Genomic DNA, 16624 nt, shown 5'->3' with positions numbered 1-16624 from the left:
CGCTTAACGACTGAGCCACCCAGGCGCCCCTATTATATTTGTTTTATACTCCAAGTTATAATCTAATACTACATAATTTATTTTGGTGCTCAAATTGTTCCAGATTTGGCCATGGGGAGCTCTTTCAGGTTGACTCCTGTGTCCTTCGACAGGCCTCCATGATTTTATTCTTTGAGCATTTTTTACTTCTGGAGCTATACGAAGCTCCAGACTCCGGTTGTACTTTCCCTGCCACAGCTCTAGAACCACTCATTTCTCCAAACAGCCCTGGCTTCTCTTATTGGAGGATGGTATTTGGACGAAGACCAGAGTGCAAACGATTCCTTTTCAGTTGAAAATGAAGTAGAGTTGAGGATGCCTCAGGACCCTGCCCTCCCTCGTACGACGACCTCCACCGCAGCCCCCGCGACTATTCCAGGCATGCCCCGCGCGACCGAGCGCATGCGCGCCGGGGTGGTGTGACGTTGGACATCGGCCCGGACGCAGGCGTGAGGCAGTCGGAGCCGAGGAACCCCAGCGGCGTCCCTGCGCTCCAGTGCCTTGCTTCGGTGCTCCGCGGCGGCGCCTCGAGAGTTCGCAGGTAAATGTGTCGGTCCGGTCCGGGCGACGCCAGGCCCCCTTCTGCTCCCCATCCCCCTGATTTGATTCCTCTGGAGTTTCTCCTAGAGCCGCCCAGCCCCGCACCCCTCCGAAAAGATCCCCTCTCGACCCGCGTCCCGCCCCTCTCCAGCGTCGGTCCCTGTAGAGCCTCGGTTAGAGTCGCCCCGCTCCGCGCGCCCTCCCCTTCCCGGGTGTAGGTCCCTGCAGAACTTCCCGTACTGCCGCTCAGCCCCGCACCCCTCAGGACCCCCCCCCTTCCAGCCCACGGTCCGCCCCTCCCTGGCTTAGATCCCAGCCACCTCTAGCGCCGTCCACTCGGCGCCCATCGGAGGCGACCCCCCTCCCCCGGCCCTCCTCCTTTCTTCCCTTCCTGGTGTTGGCTCCACCAGAGCCTCCGCTAGAGCCCTCAAGCTCCGCGCGCCCTCCTCTTCCCCGGTGTTGGACGCTCCAGAGCCTTCCCTAGAGCCCACCCCGCGCCGCTCGGAGCGGACCCCCTCGGCTTCGGCCAGGCTAGAGCGGCCCAGCTCCAAGCCGCTCTGGAGGCACTGCCCTCGGCCCGCGTCGCCTCCCCTCCCTGGTGCCGGCCCCTCCAGAGCCGCCCAACCCCGCACCCCTCGGAGAGGACCGCCTCCTCCGGGTCAGCGTCCCTCCGTCCCAGGGTCCTGTGGAGCCTCCTGTAGCGCCACCCACTCGGCGCCCCTCTGAGGCGATCCCGGCCCACTCCCCTTCTCCCCTCTCTGGTGTCCGCCGCTCCAGAGCCTCCCTTAGAGCCGCCCAGCCCCGCCCGATCTCCTTCTGCTGCCCCCTTCCCGCAGGTGCTCCCCGCGAGCCCGCCACCTTTCCGCCCGCACGGGTCTTCCAGTGCCTGGTCTCTGCCCTTGCCCGCATCGAGATCGTACTCTCCTTAGGAATCCGGAGCGGCATTGAAGCTGTGGACTCGCGGGTGCGCCCGGCCCCCCGCTTCGTTTCACTTACTCTTGGCTTTGTGGTGGTTAAGACTTTTGGTTGTACATTATCTTTTTTCACGTTTGATCCTTCACTCAGCCAGATCGGGAACTCCGGAGCCCACGGTTTTTATTTTGTGTCGCAAAGAGTTTTTTGTTTTTATCTCAAATGTAGAATAATTTACAAAGAAGAGGCTTCATAAAAATGAACGAATAGTAAGTTCCTGTTTTTCAGGGTGGGTGGAGGGAATGAGGTGTGACGGTCATACTGTCAAGAAATCTAGAGGAACGTGGTTAATTCCCAACGCCATTGACTCCTGGCCCCTGAGAATCTTTTTTTTTTTTTTTTTTTTTTTTTGGGTGCCTCTTCTGACTAGGACAGGGTGGAGCCACTGCCTGAGGCAGGAGTGTTTAAATTGAAAGGGAGGAAAGTTCCCTCGGTCTCGAGGTCTTTGAGGAAACCACTGCGAGTGCAGGAAGTGAGTTGTTTTAAGTCACAAGGGGAATTAGGGCCTAAGCGGGGATTGTCAGCTGACTTACGGCCGTCATTTGTCGAACAAATCAATGACCAAAATATATGTGATTGTGCAGCCGGACTGTCTTAAGGGCCAGCCTGTACATGGGAATGAGAATGCCTGGGGCATTACTTTTTGCGTTAGTGATTTCTATACTTGACTCCTCCTGCCCCTCCCCAACATACTGATCTCTGAGGGCAGGAATCCAAAAATGTTGCAGGATGGTCTTGGCAGACAATATAGTGTTCAGTAAATGTTTACTAAAGGAGGCTGCGGAAAGGAACTCAGAACCTGACAGAGGTTCTTCACTAGCATATTTTTAATTGCGTTGGCACATTCTGTAGGCAATATTCCTAATAATCTCAAGGACTGAATTTATGAAATGTGTACACATTTTGTGTGTGTGTGTGTGTGTGTACATCATTCTATAGAATGAACAGATACCATTCTTGGTATGATGGTCGTATATATTCCTCTGGAAGATAGAGGGTTTTTCTGATTCCCTCTAGAAACTTTGCTATACTTCCCAGCTTGCCACCCTACATTAATATTTGGTTTCTTTCTCCTTAACTCTGCCTTTTTTTCTTTCTTACTAGATGTCTGAAGAAATTAAAAATTATTAGTGTCTGTAACTATGAAAAAGTGCAGAGAGTAAAATAAACTATTAAACATGTTACAAAAAGTGGTTTAGTTATGATTTGTTGGTTGTATGTTTGCTTCTGAATTTGATCATGGGGACAGAAAGTTGAACTTTCTTGCCTGTCCAGTGTGTCTGCCCTTTGATGAGTGCTTGTATTAGGCTTGTTATCAAGAAATGGTTGCTACCTGGCAATGGCCAGTGCTACATACGAACTGACCTCTAAATGATGATGGGTCACCCAGTTCTTGGCCCCTGTATTTAGAGACGCTTGGGAATTCTTGTTGCCTTTACAGTATCATTCTTTTTTTTTTTTAAGATTTTATTTAAAGATTTATTTATTTGAGAGAGAGAGAGAGTGTGTGTGTGTGTGTGTACGGTGAGGAAGGAGGGCAGAGGAAGAGAATCTTCAAGCCGACTTTGAGCTAAGTGCACAGCCCAAGGCGGGACTCAGTCTCACACCCCATTAGATCATGACCTGAGCCGAAACCAAGAGTTGGTCACTTAACTGACTGAGCCATCTAGGCACCCCTAAAGATTTTACTTTCAAGTAATCTCTACACCCAACGTGGGGCATAAACTCACAATCCCAAGATCAAGAGTGTCATGCTCTACTGACGAAGCCAGCCAGGTGCCCCTGCATTATCATTTTTGAAGAACAGAGTTTTCCTCCCTTTGATAAGGTAGTAACTTTTACAGTTAAAGTACAGAGAGGGCTAGCCAGAGGAACGAGGGTATTGTGAATGAGTCAGTTGTAGACAACCCTGAATTGCTGTTCTTAGAACAAAATAGTAATGTAATTATAGCTGTTCTCTGTTTTGGAGCGCCTCCTAAGGGGCTCTTTGGGCATATTGTCTCAGTTAATTCTTATACTAACCTTATAAGATAACTGGTAATGTCCTGTTGTATAGGTAAGAAAAGTGAGGCTTGGGAGGTTTGATATTGTGCTCAAAGTCATACCATTTAGTAAAAGGTAGTAAAAGGAATCTGTTGCCAGATTCCAAAGGCAATATTCTTTCTAACTGTTAAATTGATCTCTTTTGGATTCAGTGTTATGTTTTGTTTTTAAAAATTTATTTTATTTTAGAGAGAGAGTGAGCATGCACTCACAAAGGCGGGGAGGGCCGGAGGGAAAGGGAGAGAGAATGTCAAGCAGACTCCATGCTGAGTGCAGAGCCCCACATGGGCTCAATCTCATGACCCTGGTGAGATCAGGACTTGAGCCGAAACCAAGAGTTGGGACGCTTAACCAACTGAGCCACCCAGCCACCCCTGGATTTAGTGTTTTTGAAATGATTTCAGTTCACATTTACAATAATTTGAATTGCTGAATATGATTTATATTTGAAAACTTCCTATAGGTTTACTGGCATGTGAGTAATGTGGGTATTTTGCAACTAGTTAGTTTGCTGGTGTTTTATTCTCTAGAGACCAACAGCAGGACTTTTATCTGATGAGTTTTAGTTTATGCAATGGATCTTGCTCCAGGATATAAATAGTGAAATGTTGAAATAAATTGTGAAGTGATGTGGAATTCAGCAAGGAAAGCAAAGAAATATTCCTGTTCCTTAAGAGATGGATTTGGTTATGTACTGGGAGGTCTTTTGTTTGTTTTTTGCTTTTACTTTTAGTGTATATGTGTTCAAATTTTGACCTTCAAGGGCATCTTAATTTATTAAATCTTCTAAGCCCTTTGAGAAGCATCCTAATGTGCTTCTGTCTTCTGGAATGTTTTGGGCAAATTTTGTCAGGTGGCTAGTGAGGAAGTAATAGTGATAACAGTAATAATTGCTGTGTGAGCAGCTCCCATTTCTTGAGTTCTAGTAAATATAAGGCACTATGCCAAACACATGTTATTTCACCCAGTTTTCCAAATATCTGTCAAGTAGGTGTTGGCATTCTCATTGTATAGATCAAGAAACTAAGGCTTGGAAAAGTTAAGTAACTTGCCCAAGGTTATTTATTTACTTATTTATTTCCCAACCCCGCCCCTCTTGCCCAAGTTTATTTATAAGTTGGTGAGTCAGGATTTGAACATGGGTCATCTGCTTTTGTCTCTGCTGTTGGTATCTTTTGTCTTTGTGATTTATGCCTTGTTTTCCCCTTAACTCATTTAAGTTCCATTTCAGGAGGGAACAGAGTTAGTTGTTTGTGCTCCTTATAATCCATCATTAATGTTGAAAATAGCAAAGCAGTCACCAGCATGGGTGATCTTGACATTATCAGTATATCTTTTGTCTTGGATCCTCATTTTAATATTACTGTTGTGTCTTCTATGAAAATAATTCTCCTGTGAATTTCAGTGTTTAGTGATAAGAAATATGGATTTTACATATCTATGTAATATTTCTGTTTAACACGGAGGGAAAAATGAAAAGATGGATGTTTAAAGTCTGCCTTTTGTTTGTTTGTTTTCCCCCCTCTGAGCACTGTTTCCAGGTAATCTCAAGGCAGGGCAGGCTAGCAGGATCTGGGATCAGAAATTGGGGTAGGCTGATGAGTAGGGTACTTCTTTTAGGCAGTGGCATGTGAGTGCTCTGTAAGGCTGAGGGCAAGTAGGCTGGGTGATAATGTCCCTTCCTCCTCTGCTTTGTGGTCAGGATTCAGGAGCCTGGCAGGGTACAGACTCTAGATAGAAAGATGTACCTGCGGTCCAGTTTAGGTGAGGTGGGTCATTTAAGGAGCAGTTGGTGGCAGCTGCTTATTTAAGGACTTGTTGCCCTTGGTGTATCTTATTTATAGGACCTTGGTGTATCTTATGTGGAGGGTCTGTATTGTGTTACATGTTGCTTATGGGTTGGGAGTCAGAGGCAAGGGTTCTCTTGCTTTAGAGGCTGAGACTAAGGCTGATGAGGCAATAAGCTTCATGTGGTGGTCATGATACCAAAGTGATGCCTGACAGAAGAGGCTATTAGCACAAAGGACACACATCTTTTTAGTGGGGATAAAGAACTTATTTTCCTGCATTCAGATGAGGGCCCCACCTTGCAGTCTCTGCTAAGATGGCAAAATACCCTGGCTTTAGTCCCCCAAGAAGATGTGCTGTCGTGGATGATATTGCCCAATTAGAGTGAAGATCTCACAGGGGGCTTTAGGAGGCTTTTATTATCATGGGGCTTTAATCTTTTCTTGGTTTCTTTTGACTTTTCTGGAGACTGGCTTGTAAGTGCCTGCTCAGCAAGTGCAAGTAATCAAACTCAATGTATTTCTGAGGATGTGAGTCCAAGGTTCCTTTCCTGAACATCCTTCTTCCCAGCAGCCTATACTAGTTCAAAGCCTATACCTCTAGTCTTCTCTACTGTGTAAGTTTTGTACACTTGAGTCTTTAACTTAGAAGTCCAGACTTTTTGTTAAAAAAGAAATTGTCGCATCTTAGTAAACACAACAGATATCTCTTACTATTACCATGATAACCATTTGAGTTATCTAGTGAGAAGGTATACAAATCAGAGTGTTCCAACATTTTTTAAATACCCCCACCCCCACCCCCAGTTGTGTGAAATCCGAACTTGTATTGGAAATTGTGTGTTTTCTCTAACACATTCCATACCAGTGCATTTGGTTTTACTTATCATTTTATACTTAGGATGCCTTTCATTCTCAGTTGGTTCTAATGAACTGTAATTATTGTTTTCAATTTGGCCATTCTCAGATGCCCTTCCTTCAGCTGGTTAGCTTCTTTATCCTTTCTAAAGGCATTCCTGAAAGCATCTTTGCTTTTTGATAGTAGGCACATCTTGAGGCTTCCTGTCCCTAAATTGTAACCAGCTCATTTTCAAGGAGCATTGACTCCTTTTAGAGAAGACCAGTATCAGAGATAAAAATCTGGACACAGGGGTACATGTGAGATTGTTCCACATAATGACTAAAGATAGGATGATACCAGATAAGAAGCGACTTGAGTCCACAGAAGAAATTACCCCTTTTCAAGAAGTCATGAGTTTCCAGGCGCCTGGGTGGATTAGATGGTTAAGCATCCGACTCTTGATCTCAGCTCAGGTCTCGATCTCAGGGTCATGAATTCAAGCCCCATGTTGTGCTCTGAGACACTGGGCATGGAATCTACTTAAAAACAAAAACAAAAAAATCCACATGATTTTCTGCTGCTAATTCCAGTTTGTTTCTTTTGACCTTGTAATAATCTAATTTATTTTTTCTCTAATGGTTTTGAATTATTTTATATAGGCATACCAAAGATGATGATGTCGCCTTGATGTAGAAGCTTTTCTGTTTTTTTTTTTTAACTTTTTAAATCTAAATTCAATTAAGTTAGCATGTAGCGTATTATTCGTTTCAGGGGTAGAATTTAGTGATTCATCAGATTCATATAATAGCCAGTGCTCCTCACATCAAGTGCCCTCCTTAATGCCCATCACACAGTTACCCCATCCTCCTACCCACCTCCCCTCCAGCATCCCTCAGTTTGTTTCCTACAGTTCCATGTCTCTTATGCTTTGGCTCCCTCTCTGTTTTTCTTTTCTTTTACCTTCCCTTGTCTATGTTCATGTTTTGTTTCTTAAATTTCACATGAGTGAAATCATATGGTATTTGTCTTTCTCTGACTTATTTTGCTTAGCATAATACCCAACGACGTTCCATGCATGTTGTTCCAAATGGCAAGATTTCATTCTTTTTGATGGCTGAGTAATATTCCATTATAGATATCTTCACACACACACACACACACACACACACACACTACATCTTCTTTATCCATTCAACTGTCGGCTCTTTCCTCAGTTTGGCTGAAGTGGACATTGCTGCTATAAACGTTGGGGTGCATGTACCCGTTCGAATCACTGTTTGTATCCTTTGGATAAATACCTAGTGGTGCAATTGCTAGGTTGTAGGATAGCTCTGTTTTTAACTTTTTGAGGAACCTCCATACTGTTTTCCAGAGTTGGCTACACCAGCTTGAATTCCCACCAACAATGTAAAGAGGGTTCCCCTTTCTCCACATCCTCACTAGCATCTATTGTTTCCTGACTTCTTCATTTTAGCCATTCTGACTCGTGTGAGGTGGTATCTCATTGTGGTTTTGATTTGTATTTCCCTGATGCCGGGTGATGTTGAGCATTTTTTCAAGTGTCTGTTAGCCATTTGTGTGTGTCTTCTTTGGAGAAGTGTCTATTCATGTCTTCTGCCCATTTCTTGACTGGATTTGTTGTTTTTTGGGTGTTGAGTTTGATAAGTTCATAGATTTTGGATACTAGCCCTTTATCTGATAGGTCATTTGCGAGTATCTTCTCTCAGGCTATGGGTTGCCTTTTAGTTTTGTTGATTGGTTTCCTTTGCTGTGCAAAAGCTTTTTGTTCTGATGAAGTCCCAATACTTTTTTTTTTTTTTAAGATTTTGTTTATTTATTTAGAAAGAGAGAGAGCAAGCCTGAGCTCTCATGCACCAGCATGAGCAGGGAGCGGCAGAGGGAGAGGGAGAAAGAATCTGAAGGAGACTCTGCACTAAGTGTGGAGCCCAGCGTGGGGCTCGATCCCTGAACCTCTAGATCATGACCTCAGCTGAAACCAAGGGTCAGACGCTTAACTGACTGAGCCACCCAGGCGCCCCACAATTTTATTTTTGCTTTTGATTCCCTGGCCTTTGGAGACCTGTCTAGCAAGAAGTTGCTGCAGCCGAGGTCAAAGAGGTTGCTGCCTGTGTTCTCCTCAAGGATTTTGATGGATTCCTGTCTCACATTTAGGTCTTTCATCCATTTTGAGTGTATTTTTGTGTGTGGTGTAAGGAAATGGTCCAGGTTCATTCTTCTGCATGTGGCTGTCCAATTTTCCCAATACCATTTGTTGAAGAGACTGTCTTTTTTCCATTGGACATTCTTTCCTGCTTTGTCAAAGATTAGTTGACCATAGAGTTGAGGGACCATTTCTAGGTTTTCTATTCTGTTCCATTGAGCTATGTGTTTGTTTTTGTGCCAGTACCATACTGTTTGGATGATTACAGCTTTGTAATACCGCTTGAAGTCCAGAGTTGTGGTGCCTCCAGCTTTGGTTTTCTTTTTCAGGTTTGCTTTAGGTATTTGGGGTCTTCTGTGGTTCCATATAAATTTTAGGATTGTTTGTTCCAACTCTGTGAAAAATGCTGATGGTATTTTGATAGGGATTGCATTGAATGTGTAGATTGCTTTGGGCCGTATAGACATTTTAACAGTATTTGTTCTTCCAATCCATGAATGTGGAATGTTTTTCCATTTCTTTGTGTCTTCCTCAATTTCTTTCATAAGTGTTAAATTGTTTTCAGAGTACAGATCTTATACCTCTTTGGTTAGTTTTATTCCTAGGTATCTTATGGTTTTTGGTGCAATTGTAAATGGGATCGATTCTGTAATTTCTCTTTCTTCTCCTTCATTGTTAGTGTATAGAAGTGCAACTGACTTCTCTGTGTTGATTTTATATCCTGACACTTTGCTGGATTTCTGTATCTGTTCTAGCAATTTTTTGGTTTCTGAGGTTATTATGTCATCTGCAAAGAGTGGAAGTTTGACTTCTTCTTTGCTGATTTGGATGCCTTTTATTTCTTTGTGTTGTCTGATTGTTGAGGCTAGGACTTCCAGTAGCGTATTAAACAACAGTGGTGAGTGGACATCCCTCTTTGTGACCTTAGGGGAAAACCTCTCAGTTCTTCCCCATTGAGCATGATACTCAAAGTGGGTCTCTCATATATGGCTTTTATGATGTTTAGGTGTGTTCCCTCTATCCCTACATGGTGGAGGGTTTTTATCAGGAAGGGATATTTTGTCAAATGCTTTTTTTCTGCATTAATTGAGAGGATCATATGGTTATTGTCCTATCTTTTATTTATGCGATGTATCACATTGATTGATTTTTGGATGTTGAACCATCCTTGCAGCCCAGGAATAAATCCATCCCACTTGGTTGTGGTGAATAATCATTTTAATGTACTGTTGGATCTTATTGGCTAGTTTCTTGGTCAGAATTTTGGCATCCATGTTCATCAGGGCTATTGGTCTGTTAATTCTCCTTTTTAGTGGGGTGTTTGTCTGGTTTTGGGATCAGGGTAGTGCTGGCCTCATAAAATGAGTTTGGACATTTTCCTTCCATTTCTGTTTTCTGAAACAGCTTCAAAAGAATAGGTATTAATTTGTGTTTAAATGTTTGGTTGATTTCCCCTGGGAAGCCATTTGGCCCTGGACTCTTGTTTATTGGGAGATTTTTTTTTAAAAAATTTTTATTGTTATGTTAATCACCATATATTACATCATTAGTTTTTGATGTAGTGTTCCATGATTCATTGTTTCTGCATAAAACCCAGTGCTCCTTGCAGAACGTGCCCTCTTTAATACCCATCACCAGGGTAACCCATCCTCCCATCTCCCTCCCCTCTAGAACCCTCGGTTTGTTTTTCAGAGTCCATCGTCTCTCATGGTTTGCCTTCCCCTCCGATTTCTCCCGCTTCATTCTTCCCCTCCTGCTATTTTCTTCCTTTTTTTTTTCTTAACATATATTGCATTATTTGTTTCAGAGGTACAGATCTGTGATTCAAGTCTTGCACAATTCACAGCACTTACCATAGCAGATACCCTCCCCAGTGTCTATCACCCAGCCACCCAATCCCCCCCACCCCACCCCCCACTCCAGCAACCCTCGGTTTGCTTCCTGAGATTAAGAATTCCTCATATCAGTGAGGTCATATGATACATGTCTTTCTCTGATGACTTATTTCGCTCAGCCTAACACCCTCCAGTTCCATCACGTTGTTGCAAATGGCAAGATCTCATTCCTTTTGATGGCTGCATATTATTCCATTGTATATATATACCACATCTTCTTTATCCATTCATCTGTCGATGGACATCTTGGCTCTTTCCACAGTTTGGCTATTGTGGACATTGCTGCTATAAACATCAGGGTGCACGTACCCCTTCGGATCCCTACATTTGTATCTTTGGGGTAAATACCCAGTAGTGCAATTGCTGGGTCGTATGGTAGCTCTATTTTCAACTTTTTGAGGAACCTCCACACTGTTTTCCAGAGTGGTTGCACCAGCTTGCATTCCCACCAACAGTATAGGAGGGTTCCCCTTTCTCCACATTCCCGCTAGCATTTGTCGTTTCCTGACTTGTTAATTTTAGCCATTCTGACTGGTGTGAGGTGGTATCCCATTGAGGTTTTGATTTGGATTTCCTTGATGCCGAGTGATGTTGAGCAATTTTTCATGTGTCTGTTGGCCATTTGGATGTCTTCTTTGGCATAATGACTGTTCATGTCTTCTGCCCATTTCTTGATCGGATCATTTGTTCTTTGGGTGTTCAGTTTGATAAGTTCTTCATAGATTTTGGATACTAGCCCTTTATCTGATCTGTCATTTGCAAATATCTTCTCCCATTCTGTCGGTTGTCTTTTGGTTTTGTTGACTGTTTCTTTTGCTGTGCAAAAGCTTTTTATCTTGATGAAGTCCCAATAGTTCATTTTTGCCCTTGCTTCCCTTGCCTTTGGCAATGTTTCTAGGAAGAAGTTGCTGCAGCTGAGGTCGAAGAGGTTGCTGCCTGTGTTCTCCTTTAGGATTTTGATGGACTCCTGTCTCACATTGAGGTCTTTCAACCCTTTTGAGTCTATTTTTGTGTGTGGTGTAAGGAAATGGTCCAGTTTGATTCTTCTGCATGTGGCTGGCTGTCCAATTTTCCCAACACTGTTTGTTGAAGAGACTGTCTTCTTTCCATTGGACATTCTTTCCTGCTTTGTCAAAGATGAGTTGACCATAGAGTTGAGGGTCCATTTCTGGGCTCTCTATTCTGTTCCATTGATCTATGTGTCTGTTTTTGTGCCAGTACCATACTGTCTTGATGATGACAGCTTTGTAATAGAGCTTGAAGTCCAGAATTGTGATGCCGCCAGCTTTGCTTTTCTTTTTCAACATTCCTCTGGCTATTCGGGGTCTTTTCTGGTTCCATACAAATTTTAGGATTATTTGTTCCATTTCTTTGAAAAAAGTGGATGGTATTTTGATGGGGATTGCATTGAATGTGTAGATTGCTCTAGGTAGCATTGACATCTTCACAATATTTGTTCTTCCAGTCCATGAGCATGGAACGTTTTTCCATTTCTTTGTGTCTTTCTGAATTTCTTTCATGAGTATTTTATAGTTTTCTGAGTACAGATCCTTTGCCTCTTTGCCTAGATTTATTCCTAGGTATCTTATGGTTTTGGGTGCAATTGTAAGTGGGATCGACTCCTTAATTTCTCTTTCTTCTGTCTTGTTGTTGGTGTTCAGGAATGCCACTGATTTCTGTGCATTGCTTTTATATCCTGCCACTACTGAATTCCTGTATGAGTTCTAGCAGTTTTGGGGTGGAGTCTTTTGGGTTTTCCACATAAAGTATCATATCATCTGCAAAGAGTGAGAGTTTGACTTCTTCTTTGCCGATTTGGATGCCTTTGATTTCTTTTTGTTGTCTGATTGCTGTGGCTAGGACTTCTAATACTATGTTGAATAGCACTGGTGATAGTGGACATCCCTGCCGCATTCCTGACCTTAGGGGGAAAGCTCTCAGTTTTTCCCCATTGAGAATGATATTCGCTGTAGGTTTTTCATAGACGGCTTTTATGATCTTGAGGTATGTACCCTCTATCCCTATACTCTGAAGAGTTTTGATCAAGAAAGGATGCTGTACTTTGTCAAATGCTTTTTCTGCATCTATTGAGAGGATCATATGATTCTTGTTCTTTCTTTTATTAATGTATTGTATCACGTTCATTGATTTGCAGATGTTGAACCAACCTTGCAGCCCAGGGATAAATCCCACTTGGTCGTGGTCAATAATCCTTTTAATGTACTGTTGGATCCTATTGGCTAGTATTTTGGTGAGAATTTTTGCATCCATGTTCATCAAGGACATTGGTCTGTAATTCTCCTTTTTGATGGGGTCTTTGTCTGGTTTTGGGATCAAGGTAAGGTGGCCTCATAAAATGAGTTTGGAAGTTTTCCTTCCATTTCTATTTTTGGAACAGTTTCAGAAGGATAGGTATTAATTCTTCTTTAAATGTTTGGTAGAATTCCCCTGGGAAGCCATCTGGCCCTGGGCTTTTGTTTGTTGGGAGATTTTTGATGACTGCTTCAATTTCCTTAGTGGTTATAGGTCTGTGCAGGTTTTCTATTTCTTCCTGGTTCAGTTTTGGTAGTTGATGCATCCCTAGGAATGTATCCATTGCTTCCAGGTTATCTAATTTGCTGGCATAGAGTTGCTCATAATATGTTCTTATAACTGTTTGTATTTCTTTGGTGTTGGTTGTGATGTCTCCTCTTTCTTTCATGATTTTGTTGATTTGGGTCATTTCTCTTTTTTTCTTTTTCTTTTTCTTTTTTTTGTCTTTTCTTTTTGATAAGTATGGCCAGGGGTTTATCAATCTTGTTAATTCTCTCAAAGAACCAGCTCCTAGTTTCGTTATCTGATCTACTGTTCTTTTGGTTTCTATTTCATTGATTTCTGCTCTGATCTTTATTATTTCTCTTCTCCTGCTGGGTTTAGGCTTTATTTGCTGTTCTTTCTCCAGCTCCTTTAGGTGTAGGGTTAGGTTGTGTACTTGAGACCTTTCTTGTTTCTTGAGAAAGGCTTGTATTGCTATATACTTTCCTCTTAGGACTGCCTTTGTTGCATCCCAAAGATTTTGAACAGTTGTGGTTTCATTTTCATTGGTTTCCATGAGTTTTTTTAATTCTTCTTTAATTTCCTGGTTGACCCATTCATTCTTTAGTAGGATACTCTTTAGCCTCCATGTATTTGAGTTCTTTCCGACTTTCCTCTTGTGATTGAGTTCTAGTATCAAAGCATTGTGGTCTGAAAATAGGCAGGGAATGATCTCAGTCTTTTGGTACTGGTTGAGACCTGATTTATGACCTCGGATGTGATCGATTCTGGAGAATGTTCCATGGGCACTAGAAGAATGTGTGTTCCGTTGTTTGGGATGGAATGATGGAATGAATATGTCTGTGAAGTCCATTTGGTCCAGGGTGTCATTTAAAGTCTTTATTTCCTTGTTGGTCTTTTGCTTAGATGATCTGTCCATTTCAGTGAGGGGGGTGTTAAAGTCCCCCACTATTATTGTATTATTGTCAATGTGTTTCTTTGCTTTTGTTATTAATTGCCTTATATAATTGGCTGCTCCCATGTTAGGAGCATATTTACAATTGTTAGATCTTCTTGTTGTATAGACCCTTTAAGTAGGATATAGTGTCCTTCCTCATCTCTTATTACATTCTTGGGCTTAAAATCTAATTTGTCTGATATAAGGATTGCCACCCCAGCTTTCTTTTGGTGTCCATTAGCATGGTAAATGGTTTTCCACCCCCCCACTTTCAATCTGGGGGTGTCTTTGGGTCTAAAATGAGTCTCTTGCAGACAGCATATCAATGGGTCTTGTTTTTTTATCCAGTCTGATAGCCTGTGTCTTTTGACTGGGGCATTTAGCCCATTTATGCCGGAGTCCAGCTCCAGCCGGGGTGGGTCTCTCGTAGGAAAGGACGGCGTCGGTGAATGAGGAGACACAGACACAGGATCAGGTTGCAAGCATCTCCTCCTGACAGCCTCGGAGGAACTTTATTTATATGTTAGGATATTTTTGTTTTTCCAAATCTTAGATCATTTTCTGGATTACAGCCATAGCCTTCTTTCATTTTTCCTTTGTAATGATAAACATGACCTTTATTGATTTCTGCTTATTGGCTTTCGCTAAAACCAAAAAACAGTACGCAAAGAGAAAGGTGCTAGACTGAGCATGACCGTGTTGTTATTTTGTTCTATAGAAACTAATTCTTTGTGGAATTAGTTTCATTATGATTGCTTAGATAGGCGTAACTAAGATGAGTAGTCACTTTATCATGAAACCCCAGAAATATTCCCACAATTATAAAGATTGCCATAAACAAAATGAAAGAGAATAGTAGGAGCCAGCTGTGGAGTCTCCTGTTTTCAGGATCGTCCCCCATACTTGGACTTTGTCAAACAGCATGAGTAGCTTGGCTCGTGCCACATTTACATTCAGGTAACTATTGAAAGATAGGAATTTAGTGCCATTGTATTCCCTGTAAGGTGACTGTTACTGTATATTTTCTGTGTTCCTTTCTGGTCTATGTTGCTTTTAGGCTCTGTCTTTGCTTAGAGGACCCCTTTCAAGATTTCTTGTAGGGCTGGTTTCGTGTTTGCAAATTCCTTTAGTTTGTGTTTGTCCTGGAAGTTTTTATCTCTCCTTCTATTTTCAATGACAGCCTAGCTGGATATAGTATTCTTGGCTGCATATTTTTCTCATTTAGTGCTCTGAATATATCCTGCCAGTCCTTTCTGGCCTGCCGTGTCTCTGTGGATAGGTCTGTTGCCAATCTAATGTTTCTACCATTGAAGGTTACATATCTCTTCTCCCGAGCTGCTTTCAGGATTTTCTCTTTGTCTCTGAGACTTGTACGTTTTACTATTAGATGTCAGGGTGTTAACCTATTTTTATTGATTTTGAGAGGGGTTCTCTGTGCTTCCTGGATTTTGATGCCTGTTTCCTTCCCCAAATTAGGGAAGTTCTCTGCTATAATTTGCTCCAATATACCTTCTGCCCCTCTCTCTCTTTCTTCTTCTTCTGGGATCCCAATTATTCTAATGTTGTTTTGTGTTATGGTATTGCTTATCTCTCAAATTCTGCCCTCGTGATCCAGTAGTTGTTTATCTCTCTTTTTCTCAGCTTCTTTATTTTCCATCATTTAGTCTTCTATCTCACTGATTCTCTCTTCTGCCTCATTTATCCTAGCAGTTAGCGCCCCCATGTTTGATTGCACCTCATTAATAGCCTTTTTGATTTCGACTTGGTTAGATTTTAGTTTTTATTTCTCCAGAAAGGGTTTCTCTAATAACTTCCATGTTTTTTTCAAGCCCAGTTGGTATCTTTAAAGTGATGATTCTGAACTGTAGATCTGACATTTTACTAATGTCCGTATTGAGTAGGTCCCTGGCAGTCGGTACTACCTCTTGTTCTTTTTGTTGAGGTGATTTTTTCCGTCTTGTCATTTTGTGCAGAGGAGAATAGATGAATGAGAGAACAAAATGCTAACAGGGTAACAACTTCCCCAGAAAATATACTCTAAACAAATCAGAAAAGACCTGAAGCCGGGGGGAAAGAAAGGGAAAGAAAGAAAAAAGAAAAAGAAAAACAAAGAAAAAGATAAAAACAAACAAAAACAGAACAAAACAAAAAAAACCAGTATATGATCAAATATGATCAGGCTTGTGCATAGATCAGTGCCACACACTAGATTTTTGGTGTATTTTGGTCTGTTAGAAGAAAGTGCCTCTCAAAATTTTAAAGAAAGAAAAACTTATATATGTACAAAAATAAGGGTTGATATGATGAAGGGATGGAATATGACTGTAAAGATGAAAATTATAAAAAATTTTATAAAAGGAATTGATAAGAAGTTGTTTGAAAAAAGAAAGAAGAGGATTTAAAAAAAAAAGAAAAAGGAGAGAATGTGATCAGGCAGGAGAGTAGAACAAAACCATACACTAGAGATTTAGGGTATATTTTGATCTGTTAGAAGAAACTATCTCAAAATTTTAAAGAGAGAACAATTTATATATATATATATGCCAAAAATAAGGGTAACTACTATGAAGGGATAGAATATGACTCTAAAAATGAAAAATAAAAACGTTTTTTAAAAAAGGGATTGATAAGATGTTGGTTGAAAAGGGGAAAAAGAAAAATTAAAAAAAAAAGACAGTTAAAAAGAAATATTAACTTTGAAAGACTAAAGACTCATGGTAAAAAAGCCATGGATTCTATGTGCATTATTCCCCTAGTAGTGCTGGAGTTCTGCTGTTCTTATTGATCGGTAAACTTGGTCTTGGCTGGCTGTTCTTGCTGATCTTCTGGGGAAGGGGCCTGTTGCCCTGGTTCCCAGATGTCTTTGCGGGATGC

At 41.8% G+C, this 16624-nt stretch overlaps 1 protein-coding gene across 3 annotated transcripts in view; it reads left to right on the top strand.

Annotated features, from left to right (window-relative positions):
- The first annotated feature begins 440 nt into the window (after positions 1-440).
- PLEKHB2 (pleckstrin homology domain containing B2) overlaps positions 441-16624 on the top strand; it is a 69100-nt gene continuing 52916 nt past the window's right edge. For 2 of the 3 annotated variants that reach the window (XM_032412838.1, XM_032412828.1), the window contains exon 1: positions 441-580. The gene's annotated coding sequence lies outside the window, so the exon portion shown is untranslated. The remainder of the gene's footprint in view (positions 581-16624) is intronic. The other variant, XM_032412820.1, reaches the window with a different exon arrangement.

Source organism: Phoca vitulina, unplaced genomic scaffold (genome assembly GCF_004348235.1).
Source record: "Phoca vitulina isolate PV1807 unplaced genomic scaffold, GSC_HSeal_1.0 scaffold1, whole genome shotgun sequence".
Taxonomy (NCBI): domain Eukaryota; kingdom Metazoa; phylum Chordata; class Mammalia; order Carnivora; family Phocidae; genus Phoca; species Phoca vitulina.
This window is presented reverse-complemented; position numbering and strand designations above follow the sequence as displayed.